At 45.2% G+C, this 15,669-nt stretch overlaps 1 non-coding gene across 1 annotated transcript; it reads right to left on the minus strand.

Annotated features, from left to right (window-relative positions):
• Positions 1 to 5,636: 5,636 nt before the first annotated feature.
• Trnas-cga lies at positions 5,637 to 5,711 on the minus strand. The gene has a single exon. It is a non-coding gene; the product is annotated as a tRNA-Ser (tRNA).
• Between the last annotated feature and the right edge of the window lie 9,958 nt (positions 5,712 to 15,669).

The following is a 15,669-nucleotide window of genomic DNA, read 5'->3' on the forward strand; positions in this document are numbered from 1 at the left end:
TGCCTTTTGCGACTTCAGTGGTGTCAAGTGAGAGCTCATTGGAGGACAGGGTGGAGGTCTGTTGAGTTTTCTGATGAACGCTGGTTCTGCGTCGGTGCCAGTGATGACCATGTGTTGATTAGGGAGGCCAGTTGAGGGCCTGCAACCAATCTGTCTGCGTGCTAGACGCACGGTAGCGACACCTGTAGCTATGGTCTGGGGTGTGATTTCGTAAGACAGCACGAGCACTCATCGTTCTGCCAAGCACCCTGACTCCAAAACTATACGTTAATGTGGTGGTTCGAACTGTTGTGTTACGATTCATGAACAGAATTGCAGGGGGTGTTTTCTGGCAGGGTAATGCTCGCCCACATATCGCTATTGTAACCAAGCATGCTCGACATGTTGCCACGGCCTGCTCAATCACCAGATCTGTCTCCAATAGAGAACATTTGGGACATCATTGGACGACAACTCCAGCGCCACTCACAACTAGCGGTAAGAGTTCCTGTACTGACCGACCAAGAGCAACAGGCACGGAACTCCATCATACAAACTGGCTTCGGTTTTGGAGGTGACATAACGTGTCCGATGAGAAGTGAACCTCCAATACTGCCGACTGCTATGTCTGTGATCGGTCTTTCAAACTAATTCCTTTTAGGACGATAGCGCGACCGAATCTAGTTCAGCTATCAACGCTCCTGAAAGCTTAGTGTAAGACGTGAAGGCTCAGCGCCTTTCTGATGCACTTTTCGTGTAGGTGATAACGCACACAGCGATCAGACGTCACGCAACTAGTGTCGGCGAGTTGGCCGTGCTGAGCGTGCGGTATCCGGCGGTATACGCGGTCGCTTCTCGGCCCGCCCGCCGGAGTTCAGAGCGGCTAATCCCCAGAGCCGTCCTGCGGTCACCGCAGCGGAAAAGAGAGCCACACGCCGAGGATTCGGCACGAAATCCAGCGAACGGTGGAGGCCCAAATGCGTGGCTTAGCGGCTGCCCCGCCGTCTCTAGCAGACGCCAGGGAGGGGGAGGGCTGGAAGGGGGGAGGAGGGAAAGTATGTGGTAGGAGGCAACAGCACGATAGCCCGAATCCAGGTAAAGGGAGGTGTTTGGAGCTAACAGGGGAATTAAGCAAAGCAGAATTGGGGAGTTGGAGTAGAGTGTACAGAATGAAGACAGGGGTGGAAGTTAGCGTAATAGTACAAGGAACAGGACGATGCGGAGGAAGGGAAAAAAAGAGACCTCTTAGGAAAAAAGTAAACCGTTTTTAGAAGAAGAAATTAAAAATTCTTCTGAGGGAAAACTAAAAACTCTTCTCCGACAAATTTCAAAGTGTTATTTGTCGAATTAAACAGCTTTTAAATCTAAAAAGTTTCTCCTTTCGAAAGAACTGAAGGTTCTTCTCTAAACACAAACTAAAATGGTTCTTTGAAGGAAGCCAAAAACAAACCGAAAAAAAGAATTTTCTTACCATGTGACGGCATGATGCATACTGTATTCGCACATTTGTACTATTTTCAGCCGCGCGGGATTAGCCGAGCGGTCTTAGGCGCTGCAGTCATGGACTGTGGGCTGGTCCCGGCGGAGGTTCGAGTCCTCCCTCGGGCATGGGTGTCTGTGTTTGTCCTTAGGATGATTTAGGTTAAGTAGTGTGTAAGCTTAGGGACTGATGACCTTAACAGTTAAGTCCAATACGATTTCACACACATTTGAACATTACTATTTTCATCTTTATCAGTACATCTGTAAATAGAATTTATATATTACTAGCGACCCGCTCCGGCTTCTCCTATTACAGCCTGTCGACTTGTCGCGTAGCGATGATTAATTGTCTGCACAAACATTGCCCAGGAACCAGTCCAACTCTTAGTGAAAACCATATCAAAATCCTTACAGTCTTATACATAGTGAATAAATTTTCAACTGCCGAATTCGCTAAAATCATAGCTGTTGTTTTAAAATTATCATGTCGACTTCTAGTATAGCTCACAATACCAAAATGGACATACGTAGTATAGCACCAGTTATCGTACTCAAGGAGAAGACTGTGTAATGATGTAAACATAAATCCGAAGATGGCAACAGGAACTTGCCGAAACCGGTAGTCTATATGAATAAACGATTTTAGCTATCTTGGTAGTTGAAAATTTACTCAATGTTTATAACACTGCAGACCGCCAAAACGGCTGACAGTGTCAGAAGTATATCCTTACAGTAGTTTCTAACCTTCACGCATTCTGCATGAAGCAGAATTCCATCGACAAAATTTCAGAGGTGGTGCTTTCAGCAAAACAAGAAAAAAATTAATAAACATGGGCTCTAAAATGCATGCATTGAGAGCCATGAGCACTTGTTCATCTTCGATACTGTAAAACTCGTCTCTTCTACTACAAGCAATTCGCTTTCAGCCGGCCGCGGTGGTCTCGCGGTTCTAGGCGCTCAGTCCGGAACCGCGCGACTGCTACGGTCGCAGGTTCGAATCCTGCCTCGGGCATGGATGTGTGTGATGTCCTTAGGTTAGTTAGGTTTAAGTAGTTCTAAGTTCTAGGGGACTGATGACCACAGATGTTACGTCCCATAGTGCTCAGAGCCATTTCTGAATTCGCTTTCCATATTTTGAGAGGAGATCGTATGGAGAAAAATAAGAAAAGAATGTCCAGTAAGCGTGGTATTTAAAATGCATACAACAAGAGACATGAGCTCTTGTTCAGTAGAAGAGATGGGCTTCACAGTAGCGAAGATGAATAAATACTTATAGTTCTTAAACTATGCACCTTAGAGTTCATGTTTACTAGACTTTTTTGTTGTTGTTCTGATCCGTACTACCGCCTCTGAAAGTTTTTCGGTGGAGATCTGGTTCACCCTGGGGACAGGAAAACACTTCGTGTAACTTTATAATATGCATAGATGACGAAACTGTTTGTGGATTAGATATCACACCTGAAGATTTTAATAACGGTATTGTGATTGATTGTAGTAATTAGGCGATCCTGACATAATAAATTATTATACGAACATTTCTAACGTCGCATGCTCCCATTTGACGATTTATGAGTTCTTAAATTCATTATTCGCGTGGGAGAAAACTGATTTGCAAATCGCTACAAACTTAAAATGAGGCACCGTCATCGAATTATTACTTAAATGATGTTTGGCTCTTTATTTCCGCAAGCGTGGTTTTGCCTCGGAAGGCCCTATGTCATTCTCAGGTTATAGGCGTCATTGGATGCGGATATGGAGGGGCATGTGGTCAGCACACCACTCACCAGGCCGTTGTCAGTTTCCGTGACCGGAGTCGCTACTTCTCGGCCAAGTAGCTCCTCAATTTGCCTCACATGGGCTGAGTGGATCCCGCTTGCCAACAGCGCTCGTCAGACCGGTTGGTCACCCATCCAACTGCTAGCCAAGCATAACAGCGCTTAACTTCGGTTACCTGACGGCTACTGGTGTTACGGCTGCGCAAGGCTATGTGTATGTATGTTACACGTCTCCTGCTAAACCACTGAACCGATTTCACCCAAAGTTGGCACACTCATCCCTTACTGTTAGGCTACAATCGCTGTGGGCGTAAGAACCAGCTACTTAATTCAGGAGACATTATGTCATCAACAGTGAGATGCCTGAAAAACTGCCGCATCATGCATGATCTTTAAATGTATTGCTTGCTTGCTACTAACTCTATTCTCAACATATTTTACGTACAGTATTCATGTATGCATCTGAATGTACCTACACAAATATATCATTGTACGACACATGGTTCAAGAGATATGACGTCATAAACACTGAGATTCGTGAAAAATGCCGCAACATACACGATGTTTTAATACATTTATTCTTTACTACTAAGACAGAGACATTTATAAAAACGCGAAGCAGCTGCAGCCAGTATACAGAAACTGCCCAAGACCATCTCACACCGAGTCTACTGCAGGAGTACATACTGGTTTCGTTTCTAATAGAAAATTGGCAATATAAATATCCTGGCAATGCCAGGTTTATCAGCTAGTATGTTTATAAATCCGTCAAATGGAGAGAAATGGTATCCGCCACGACCGTGTTGGAACTGTGGCAACTAAGAAGACTCCGGGGGTTCAAATGGCTCTGAGCACTATGGGACTTAACATCTGAGGTCATCAGTCCCCTAGAACTTAGAACTACTTAAACCTAACTAACCTAAGGACATCACACACATCCATGCCCGAGGATTCGAACCTGCGACCGTAGCAGCAGCGCGGTTCCGGACTGAAGCGCCTAGAACCGCTCGGCCACATCGACCGAGACTCCGGGGGAGAGCGCACAATAATAATCTGCGCTAGAACGCAAAGTGCCATCGGTTGCCGTATTCCTGAATGTCTAATGCGCTAGCGAGCAGGTGCGTGGCACATGTGATCGGCGGCTTAACCGAACATCTGCCTGCTTTATGACATTGCATTCAGACGATATTATTGCGCGCGGAACTGAGTGGCTCCACCTAAACCGAGCGTTTAGCAAGGTCTTTGTAAACAACTCGAAGGTTTCTGTTTAGTCACTCATTGACGAATCTGGTGTGGCAATAGAAGACAGCAAAAGCAAAGCTCAGGTTTTAAATTATGCGTTTAAAAAATCCTTCACACAAGAGGATCGTGCAAAAATACCTTCGTTTGAACATCGCACAGACTCCCGTATGGAGGACATAGTAATATACATCCCTGGCGTAGAGAATCAACTGAGAGAGTTGAAAACAAATAAGTCGACAGGTCCTGTTGAAATCCCATTTCGGTTTAACGAAGAGAGATATGACGTCATAAACACTGGGATTCGCACATCTATCGCGAACCTGTCGCCCAGCGCTAAGTCTCAAGCGACTCTAAAAAAGCGCAATGTCTCCTGTGAAGAAGAAGGGTAAAAGAACTGATCCGCAAAATTACATCGGTTTGCTGCAGAGTTCTTGAACATATTCTCATTTCAAATATAAGGAAGTATCTTGGGATGGAAAAGCTTCTGTCCACAAATTAGTGCGGATTTAAAAAGCATCGCCCGTGCGAAACTCAGCTTTCCTTTCTTCTCACATAATATCCCGCGAACTACAGATGAAGGACAATAGGCAGATTCCATATTCCTAGATTTCCGAAAAGCGTTTGACGGGGTGTTCCACTGCAGACTGTTAATGAATGTACGAGCATACGGAATAGCTTACAGATATGTGAGTAGCTCGAAGACTCCTTAAGTAACAGAACCCAATATGACAAACTGCCTATTGGCTTCTGTCTCGGGTTCTTCGGCTGACGTTCATCTAATGATTTTACTCACGTTTCGCCACCAAAATCATTAGACGAACGTCGGCCGAAGAACCAGAGACAGAAGCCAATAGGCAGTTTGCCAACAAGTGGCCACGAAAGCCTTAACGATTTTGTAGAACCCAGTATGTTGTCCTCGACGGCGAGTGTTGATCCGACACTACAGTATGGTCAGGGGTGACACAGGGAAGTGTGACAGGACTGCTATTATTCCCTATACAGATAAATGATCTGACGGCCAGGGTGAACAGCAATCTGCGACTATTTACTGGCAAAGCTGTAGTATACGGAAAGCTGTCGTCCTTGAGTGACTGTAGAAGGATACAATATGACTTAAACAGAATTTATAATTCAAACTTTCTGGCAGATTAAAACTGTGTGCCGGGCCGAGACTCGAACTCGGGACCTTTGCCTTTCGCGGGCAAGTGCTCTACCAACTGAGCTACCCAAGCACGACTCACGCCCCGTCCTCACAGCTTTACTTCTGCCAGTACCTCGTCTCCTACCTTCCAGACTTTACAGAAGCTCTCCTGCGAACCTAGCAGAACTGGCACTCCTGAAAGAAAGGATATTGCGGAGACATGGCTTAGCCACAGCCTGGGGTATGTCTGCAGAATGATGTTTCCAGACGAGATACTGGCAGAAGTAGAGCTGTGAAGATGGGGCGAAAGTCGTGCTTGGGTAGCTCAGTTGGTAGAGCACTTGCCCGCGAAAGGCAAAGGTCTCGAGTTCGAGTCTCGGCCCGGCACACAGTTTTAATCTGCCAGGAAGTTTCATGACCGCGCACACTCCGCTGCAGAGTGAAAATCTCATTCTAGAATTTATAGTTGGCTCTAAATGTAGAAAATTGTAAGTTAATGCAGATGAGTATGAAAGACAGTCCCTTAATGTTACAATGAAGTATCAGTCAGTCAGGTCGACTAAATATCTAGACGTAACGTTGCAAAACAATACGAAATGGAGCAAGCATGTAAGGATTCGAGTGGGGAAGGCGAATGGTCGACTTCGATTCATTGAGAGAGTTTTAGGAAAGTGTGGTTCATCAGTAGAGGTTACCTCATATAGCACACTACGGCGGCTTTCTTGAGTAATGCTCGAGTGTTTCGGATCTCCACCAGGTCGGATTAAAGGAAGACATCGAGGCAGTTCAGAATCGGGCTGCTAGATTTTTTACCGATAGGTTTGGTCAATACTCAAGTGTTACCGGGGCTACTTCAGTAATTGAAATGTGAATCGCTGGATGGAGGGGGACGCTCTTTTGAAGCTGACTGAAGAACGATCTCACTGTCGTCAACATACATTTCGCGTAAGGATCACGAACATAAGATAAGTGAAATTAGGGCTTGTACGCGGGCATACAGACAGTCGTTTTTCCCTTACTCTATTTGCGAGTGGAACAGGAAGGGAAATGATAGTAGCGGTACAACGTACCCTCCGCCACACACGGCGGTGGATTGTGGAGTATGTATGTAGATGTAGACCCTAGTGTGTGTCATAGTGAGAGCATGTTGTAAGACATGTCTCGTAGTAGAGATACACTTTCACTGGTCAGCCGTATGACGAATCTCGTGGTTAAAGCGCTTATGAGGCAGTGTGCTGGTAACGAAGTGAGAAGTGAATGGGCAGAAGACGAAAGCTATGCGTGGTGATGCGGCGGGGGACTGGGCGGGGGAGGGGGCAGAGAGGAGGGAGAAGTGTGGAGAAAGAGGGGGGGGGGGAGGCAGCAGTGGCGTGCAGACGTAAGGCCGTCGCTGCATGCAGTCACGGATCCCATATAAAAAATTCCAAGCACATCGGGAGCCGTCATTGCGGCTTCCTCGAACGGAATTCTGGTGCGTTGCGGGTAGCCAACCTAGCCCGGGGCGATTCCAGCAGCGCTGGTTCATTTGCTGCGACGCGGCTGGCACAGGCGGAGCGTTTTGAGTGCCCGGCCACATGCTCTGCCCCCTTCCCCTTCTGGGTCATTGTGCTCAAAGGGGGTGAGCCGTGGCGCCGCTGTGCCACAAATTTGGAAGGGAGTCGGAAATCAATACGAAACCCATAAATCTTACAAAATTGGATGTTAAACCACTGGACCCATTCCAACCATACTCGGTGCACCATGTCACTTAGTCTATTAAAAGAATCGCTGTGGGGGTGAGAAACACGTATCTATTAAAGGAATACGTTTAGCGGTGAAAAAAAAAAAGTAGTTTACGAAGCGTGAATTCCCAGATCTTATTGATTCAGTATTTGAGAATAAGAGCACTTAATGACTTGCAACAATCTTTACACACAATTTCCAACCTTTACGAAACTTTTTCTCGCTGACAACCCCCACAAAATAATGAAAGGGAAAAAGTTTATTGCTTACTACATTTTCGCTGTTTATGCAGTAAAACTGCCGCATCATGTATGAAGTTTAAATTTAGTAACTCTATTAGCAAAAAGCTTTGCAGACAGTATCCACATACGCCGCTGAATGTGCTTACAAAATTATATCATTGTACTACATATAGTTCAGGAGATGTGACGTCATAAACATTGAGCTGCTTGGAAACGAAAACTGCAGGGCGAAATTCAGTGTAAATACCGGTAAAATATGTGTACAACTATGTATGAAATATCTTATATATATGTGGCATGTGCATATGCGGGGAAAGCGGCTGATAAAAACTCCTCCTAAACACCTGGAGCAATTTGAAATAAACTTGGTACACATATTACTCGAAAGAAATGCTGTGGGGATAAGAACCAGCAACCTCCTATCGGCGTTAGGGTGGTAACGTGAAGGTAGAACGGCGGGAACAAGAGATGGGCAGACAGAGGGGGGGGGGGGGGGAAGTAGAATATGGGAACAGGTATTCTGGTGGAGGACATGGACAGAGAGAAGGGAACGGGGAAATGGACAGAGATAGGGAAGAAGCCGATGGACAGACGAAGGAGGTGCAGATGGATCGAGAGAGAGAGAGAGAGAGAGAGAGAGAGAGAGAGAGAGAGAGAGAGAGAAAGAAAGAAAGAAAGAAAGAGAGAGAGGGGGGGATAGCAGGTAGACAGAGAGAGGGGTGGGAGCGTAAGGATGGAGTGGGGGTGGTGTAGGTGGGCGGAGAGAGGAGGGACAGGGTGATGGACTGAGAGGCGCGTGGAGGAAACAGATAGACAGAGCGGTATGGAGGAGATTAACGAAACTCAGTTAATTTGCAAATGCCCCCCGTGGCATCGCATAACGCTTTCTTGTGGTTCAAGGTACAAGACGGTGCACGACTGACGAAATACGGCTTTACTGTCCACAAGCTATACAGGATGTCCAAGGAGGAATTGACAGTACTCAGGGATATGACAGGAACAGTCATTCGAAGTAAAATAGTCTAGTAAAAATGGACTCTAAAATGGATACCTCAGTAGTTACGAGTGTTTCTTTATCTGCAATAGAGCAAAACAAATATCATCTACTGCGAACACTTTGCTTTTCGTATTCTGAAAGTTTGTACTACGGACCAAAACAAGAAAGGAAGTTTGCTGGAAATACAGGGTGTTACAAAAAGGTACGGCCAAACTTTCAGGAAACATTCCTCAGACACAAATAAAGAAAAGATGTTATGTGGACATGTGTCCGGAAACGCTTAATTTCCATGTTAGAGCTCATTTTAGTTTCGTCAGTATGTACTGTACTTCCTCGATTCACCGCCAGTTGGCCCAATTGAAGGAAGGTAACGTTTCAATTGTCCAATCACGTCATCAACACGGATTTTCTGTGAACATTTGGGCAGGCATTGTTGGTGATGTCTTGATTGGGCCCCATGTTCTTCCACCTACGCTCAATGGAGCACGTTGTCATGATTTCATACGGGATACTCTACCTGTGCTGCTAGAACATGTGCCTTTAAAAGTACGACACAACATGTGGTTCATGCACGATGGAGCTCCTGCACATTTCAGTCGAAGTGTTCGTACGCTTCTCAGCAACAGATTCGGTGACCGATGGATTGGTAGAGGCGGACCAATTCCATGGCCTCCACACTCTCCTGACCTCAACCCTCTTGACTTTCATTTATGGGGACATTTGAAAGCTCTTGTCTACGCAACCCCGGAACCAAATGTAGAGACTCTTCGTGCTCGTATTGTGGACGGCTGTGATACAATACGCCATTCTCCAGGGCTGCATCAGCGCATCAGGGATTCCATGCGACGGAGGGTGGATGCATGTATCCTCGGTAATGTAGGACATTTTGAACATTTCCTGTAACAAAGTGTTTGAAGTCACGCTGGTGCGTTATGTTGCTGTGTGTTTCCATTCCATGATTAATGTGATTTGAAGAGAAGTAATAAAATGAGCTCTAACATGGAAAATAAGCGTTTCCGGACACATGTCCACATAACATATTTTCTTTCTTTGTGTGTGAGGAATGTTTCCTGATAGTTTGGCCGTACCTTTTTGTAACACCCTTTATAGGCGCTTCTACTGTACAAGCGCTCATAGCTCTTAAAGAATGCGTTTTAGAGATCATGTTTACTGGACCTGTTTGCTTCGAATGATCGTTCCTCTCATATCCCTGAACATTCATTATCCCTCCTGAGACACGCTGTGTAACTAGTTTTAAAAACGAATATTATTTTGCTTGCCATTAAATTCTGTAACTGAAGAATTAACGATATATTCCAAATAGCTTTAATGTAATACACCGCACTTACATGTGTAGAGCTCTAAATATTTACAAACCATGCACGAAACGCAAACTCGTGTCTAGCAACAACAGAAACTGTAGAACATGGCAGAAAGTTCTTCTGGCGGCCTCTATTGCGCATTCGTCCGTGTGATTCTGCAGTCAGACACTAGACTGAAATACCGGCCAAAATCATGGTGTATTGCTAGGTGCACTGTCCCCTAGGTACAACACACTCCCCTAGTACCCCAGTGTTAAGGATTCCGGCCAGGCCGGATTAAAGGAAGACAACGAAGCAATTCAGAGGCGTGCTATTATAACTGCTACGGGTGGCTTCGATCAATACGCAGGGAGTACGGAAATGCTCCGTGAACTCAAATGGCAGTCCGTCGAGGGAAGATGTTCTCCATGCGAAACGCTAATGAGAAAGTTTAGGGTACCGGCTTTTGATGCTGACTACAGAATGATGCCACCGACGCACATATCATGTAAGGACCATGGAGACAAGATAAGATAAATCAGGACTCGTACGGGAGCATATAGACAGATGTGTTTCCTCACCCCATTTCCAAGAGGCAGAGGAAAGGGAATGACGAGCAGCGGTACACTGTACCCTCCGCCAGACACCGTATGGTGGCTTGTGGAGTGCGTATGTATGTGAAGGAGCGTTTAGTGAACCCAACCTGGGCATGCTAGCGCAGAAGGGAGACGCTTGGAAGTGAAAAAAACTGCGGAATGAGGCAAGAAAGATAAATAGCCTCTCTAGAAAGTGAACTCGTGTATTTCACACTTGGCCGAGCGTGAAACGTGTTTCTCGTCACCCCGCACGCGGCAGCGCCGTGCTCGCGTACGATCACCGGAGAGAGTGCTGTTTAGCCGCTGCGGTCAGCGAGATGCGAGCCGGGCTCCGTTGCAGTGTGTTCAAAGGCTGCTGCCGGAGGGCTGTTGAGGGGGAGAGGGGGGGGGAGGGAGAGGGAAGGCAGTGGGTGGACATCTTGCGCTAACTGTCACGTCCGATGACGGCGCCTTCAGCGGCTGACATCGCCAACTGCTTTACCCTCACACCAAGTTGTAGACTAGGCAAGCCGTTGCTGCTGTTCACAGTGCAGAAGGACGAAACTTCTGTTTTGGCAGTACTTTATGAGACAATCCAGGGAGTGGACTGTTTCTCTTTTTGTACTCTCTCACTGGGAAAGCTGACAACATCTACATATACGTACATACTACAGAAGCTGCTACATGGTCCACTGTAGAGGGTACATCTACATCTACATCTACATCCATACTTCGCAAGCCACCTGACGGTGTGTGGCGGAGGGTACCTTGAGTACCTCTATCGGCACTCCCTTCTATTCCAGTCTCGTACTGTTCGTGGAAAGAAGGATTGTAGGTATGCTTCTGTGTGGGCTCTAATGTATCTGATTTTATCCTCATGGTCTCTTCGTGAGATATACGTAGGAGGGAGCAATATACTACTTGACTCTTCGGTGAAGGTATGTTCTCGAAACTTCAACAAAAGCCCGTACCGAGCTACTGAGCGTCTCTCCCGCAGAGTCTTCCACTGGAGTTTGTCTGCCATCTCCTTAACGCTTTCGCGATTACTAAATGATCCTGTAACGAAGCGCGCTGCTCTCCGTTGGATCTTCTCTATCTCTTCTATCAACCCTATCTGCTACGGATCCCACACTGCTGAGCACTATTCAAGCAGTAGGCGAACAAGCGTACTGTAATCTACTTCCTTTGTTTGTTTCCTAGTATTACTGCAAATGGAACGAGGGAAAAACGACCGAATATGTAAGTAAACAAACACCGCCTGGAGCGCAAGTTTTTATTTATCGACTATCGGTTTCAAACTCCGATTCAGACCATCTTCAGGTGTTTCGCACGAAGTGCTGTTTGTCTACAGCTGTGTATGTTTAAACAACTCAGACGGAGTTTGTTTATTTATTTTAACAAAGGGATCACGGTTCCTAAGATATGGCGTCAATTATAATAGTATATATGTTTCCGTACGAGACCTGATTACTATTATCTTGTCTTCGCGTTCGTCACGCAACATGTTGGTGGCCATCGGATCGCCGGTCGCAGTGGACGAGCGGTTCTAGGCGCTTCAGTCTGGAACCGCGCGACCGCTACGGTCGCAGGTTCGAATCCTGCCTCGGGCATGGATGTGTGTGATGTCCTTAGTTTAGTTAGGTTTAAGTAGTTCTAAGTTCTAGGGGACTGATGATCTCAGATGTTAAATCCCATAGTGCTCAGAGCCATTTGAACCATTTGGCCATGGGATTGTTCTGAAGTCTGTCGCAAATATCGGTTGTTTGAACTTCCTGAATATGCTACGTGGAAAGTGCGTCTTCTTCTCTCTATGAAAAACCCATGAGTTTACAGAGCATTTGCGCAATACTCACGTGTTGATCGAACCCGCTTGTAACAGTTCTAACAACAGGGCTCTGCTTCGATGTCTTCCTTTAATCCGACCTGGTGGTGATCCTAAACACTCCAGCAGGATTCGAGAATGAAGAGTACAAGAGTACTGTATGCTGTCTATTATAGATGAGCTACACTTTCCTACAGTCCTCCCTATTCGCCCTCTATACAACCGATCTTACGTGCTCGTTCAATTTTATACTGTTTTGCAACGTTACTCCCTACATATTTAATAGATGCGACACTATCAAGCGGCGCATCCCTAATACTGGGCCGGGCGGTGTGCGACTGCTACGGTCGCAGGTTCGAACCCTTCCTCGGGAATGGATGTGTGTGATGTCCATAGGTTAGTTAGGTTTACGTAGGTCTAAGTTCTAGGGGACTGATGACCCCAGATGTTAAGTCCCATAGTGCTCAGAGACATTGGACCCATTTTGAACCTAATACTGGAATAAACACTGCAGGATTGTTTTTCCCACTCATCTTCATTAACTTACATTTTGCTACTTGTATAGAAAGCTGTCATTCATCACACCAAATAGAAATTCTATGCAAGTCATCCTGTACCTCTCTATAGTCACGACGATTTCCCGTACTTGCCGTGAGCAAACAACCACGGACTGCTGCCCACACAATCAGTCACATCGTTTATTGATACAGAGAACAAGAGCAGTCATGTCACACTTCTCTGAGGTACTCCTGACGATATTTCAATAGAAGAATGATCAATTACCCTTAAATAAAAAAATTGCCACAATACGGCGTTTATGCCTCATTGTAGGTCTTTGTTTTATTTAATGCAGAGATACGTGCACCGCAGTGGCACTGCTGGTGAGAAGTAGCAGGCAGGCTTACCCACTCCACACTGACAGTGGTCCAGTACCCGTGTAGCCAGGGCGTGGGAAACCTTACGTTGGTGGAAGAATATGCTGAGTCCGTGGCCTAGGACAGACAGCAGAGACTCCCGTACAGAAATGTGATAATTATGAATGACTTTAAACACTAATTATTAGAAATAGCCTAATGGAAAGCTACGCCGACCGTACTGGTAACCTGATTCAAACCGATGTTCGTATTTCCAGAATTGTATGATTAAGAATGCCATTCAATAAATAAACAACATAATAACGGTTTATTTATTATTTATTTAATTGTATGGCTAGGGCCCCCCGCCAGGCAGGTCGTTAGCCGGGTGCCGGTCTTTCAATTTGACGCCACTTCCGCGACCTGCAGTGGATGAAGATGATAGGGTGACGATGAGGACAGCACAACACCCAGTCCCTGGGTGGAGAATATTCCCCGACCCAGCCGGGAATTGAACACGGTCACAGAGGATTGACAATCCGTCACGCGGACCATTCAGCTACCGGGAAATTCGGCGGAGATTGTCGATCATCAGCGGGTCATGGAAAAGCGATATGCCTTGTACGAGCCCTAATTTCGATTATCTTGTCAAAGTACCTTGCAGGAGTATTCATTGGATAGTCTAGATCGGCGTTTTCTGAAATAAGCATGTTAGAATTTTGCACTCAAGCAATTACATAATTTATTATAAATGCCGCGGATAACTGTGTGATACAAAATGCCTTTAGATACTGAAAGACGCGGATATTAGCTATGACAGGAACGGTCGTCAGTACAGCAGGTAGAGATCGCATAGAATTAATGATCACTTACGGACGTTTCTGGCTCCCATTCGGTATTAACGTTAATACAGCTTCAGTTACGTGACTGATTTTCTAATATAACACCGAACGACCAATAAGACAAAATCAGGTGACACCTATTATTCAGCTAAATTACATGCGAAAATTCATTTCGGAACAGCAGTAGCAATCACAGTCGCTACTCTTATTGTCGGTGTTCACACTATACGTTTCAGAAACTGCGACCTACGGAGCGGTAATTCAGTGGCACAACGGAGCAGCGTTAGAAGATTTGAGGAAAGCAAACTTCTTTTCCAATAATCAACGTCCAAACGAGTCCTTTCCTTGTACATTTGTTCCGCATCGGCATAGATCTGTGGCATGGTCAATGTAAGGTGTAGACGGATATCCTTCCTCTCGTTCCCCATTACCACCCGGAAGGGGATATGTATAGCTCGCGCAGGATACAGTGGCCGATGCTCTGTAAACGGTTTTCGTCCTAAGAGATAGGCGAGTTCATTCGTTTGTTCACAGGAGGAGGCCGACAAGCATTTGGCACCTTTCGGTCAGTCGGCGACGACAGAATCGACTCGCACGTCCTGCAATCTTTCTCAAACGATTTTACAGAAACTATTCAGTAAAAAACATTTCTTTTTTGTTTTACTTGTAGCTTTATATGTCAGGTTCATTACGATGTGCCCATAATTTCGTTAGTGGTCGTAGTTATTGGGATACTTGCTTCGGAGTAAGACACTTCGCGAAATTCGAAGATGTTTGCAAAGAAATTAGAGGTCGCTATGATTTTGCGTCTGGTGCATATTACATAATGTTTTTTATTTCAGTCTTTGATCACAATATGAAATTTTTAGACGATGACCGGTTTCAGTCTGTAATGACCATCCTCAGATCTTTTTTACACTATGTCCTGAAGTGATTAGGCCATAATGGCATCGTCAAAACATATAATCAGTATAGCATCGTCATAAAGATATTACATAATATGCTGCTGCATATGGAATTTAGCTAACATATTAAATTTTCCTTTAGACTTAGTTGGAGGTCTCCGTCTGTCACTAATCTCGAGAAAACTGATCTGACGTAGTGCTCTCACATGCGATCATTCCGCACCACCAATAAAGCCAGAGTGAAATATCCACAACATTCTTCATATTTCATAAAAGGTTTGAGATATCGAAGTGAGATTTTGGAAAATGATAGCACACAAAGAGGAGAGTATTTCGCTGTATGGATATTATGCAAAACTTCATTATCTACCGTGTTATTCCACTAACTACAGACTTTTACGATGAAAGGAAGTAATTTTTAATGGCCATCGTTGGCTGGTGAAACGAGAAATGTTATGGGTTTTAGAACAAGATAAGTGAAATCATTACACCTTTATTTTGTACCGAGGATGTCCTTTTTTCATAAGATGCTGATCTTGGTTTTTCTCAGTTCATCATTTAATAAACTTAATAAGCCACTGTTTCAGAATTCTCTCGCAGCTGCGCTTGCATAAGATGTTCGTGCGGTAAGACTGAGTAAAGTCCGCTGAGTTTTGGCAAGAGAAGCAGTTTTTAACAAGGCAACAAGAGAAATGCGTAGGTTTTACTCAAAATTCCCCACGCGTGACTCTTCTCTAACAGTTACAGATGGTTAACAAACCAGGCGAAAAAAAAAAACCGCTGCATTTTC

Source organism: Schistocerca piceifrons, chromosome 7, assembly GCF_021461385.2.
Source record: "Schistocerca piceifrons isolate TAMUIC-IGC-003096 chromosome 7, iqSchPice1.1, whole genome shotgun sequence".
In the NCBI taxonomy this organism is placed as follows: domain Eukaryota; kingdom Metazoa; phylum Arthropoda; class Insecta; order Orthoptera; family Acrididae; genus Schistocerca; species Schistocerca piceifrons.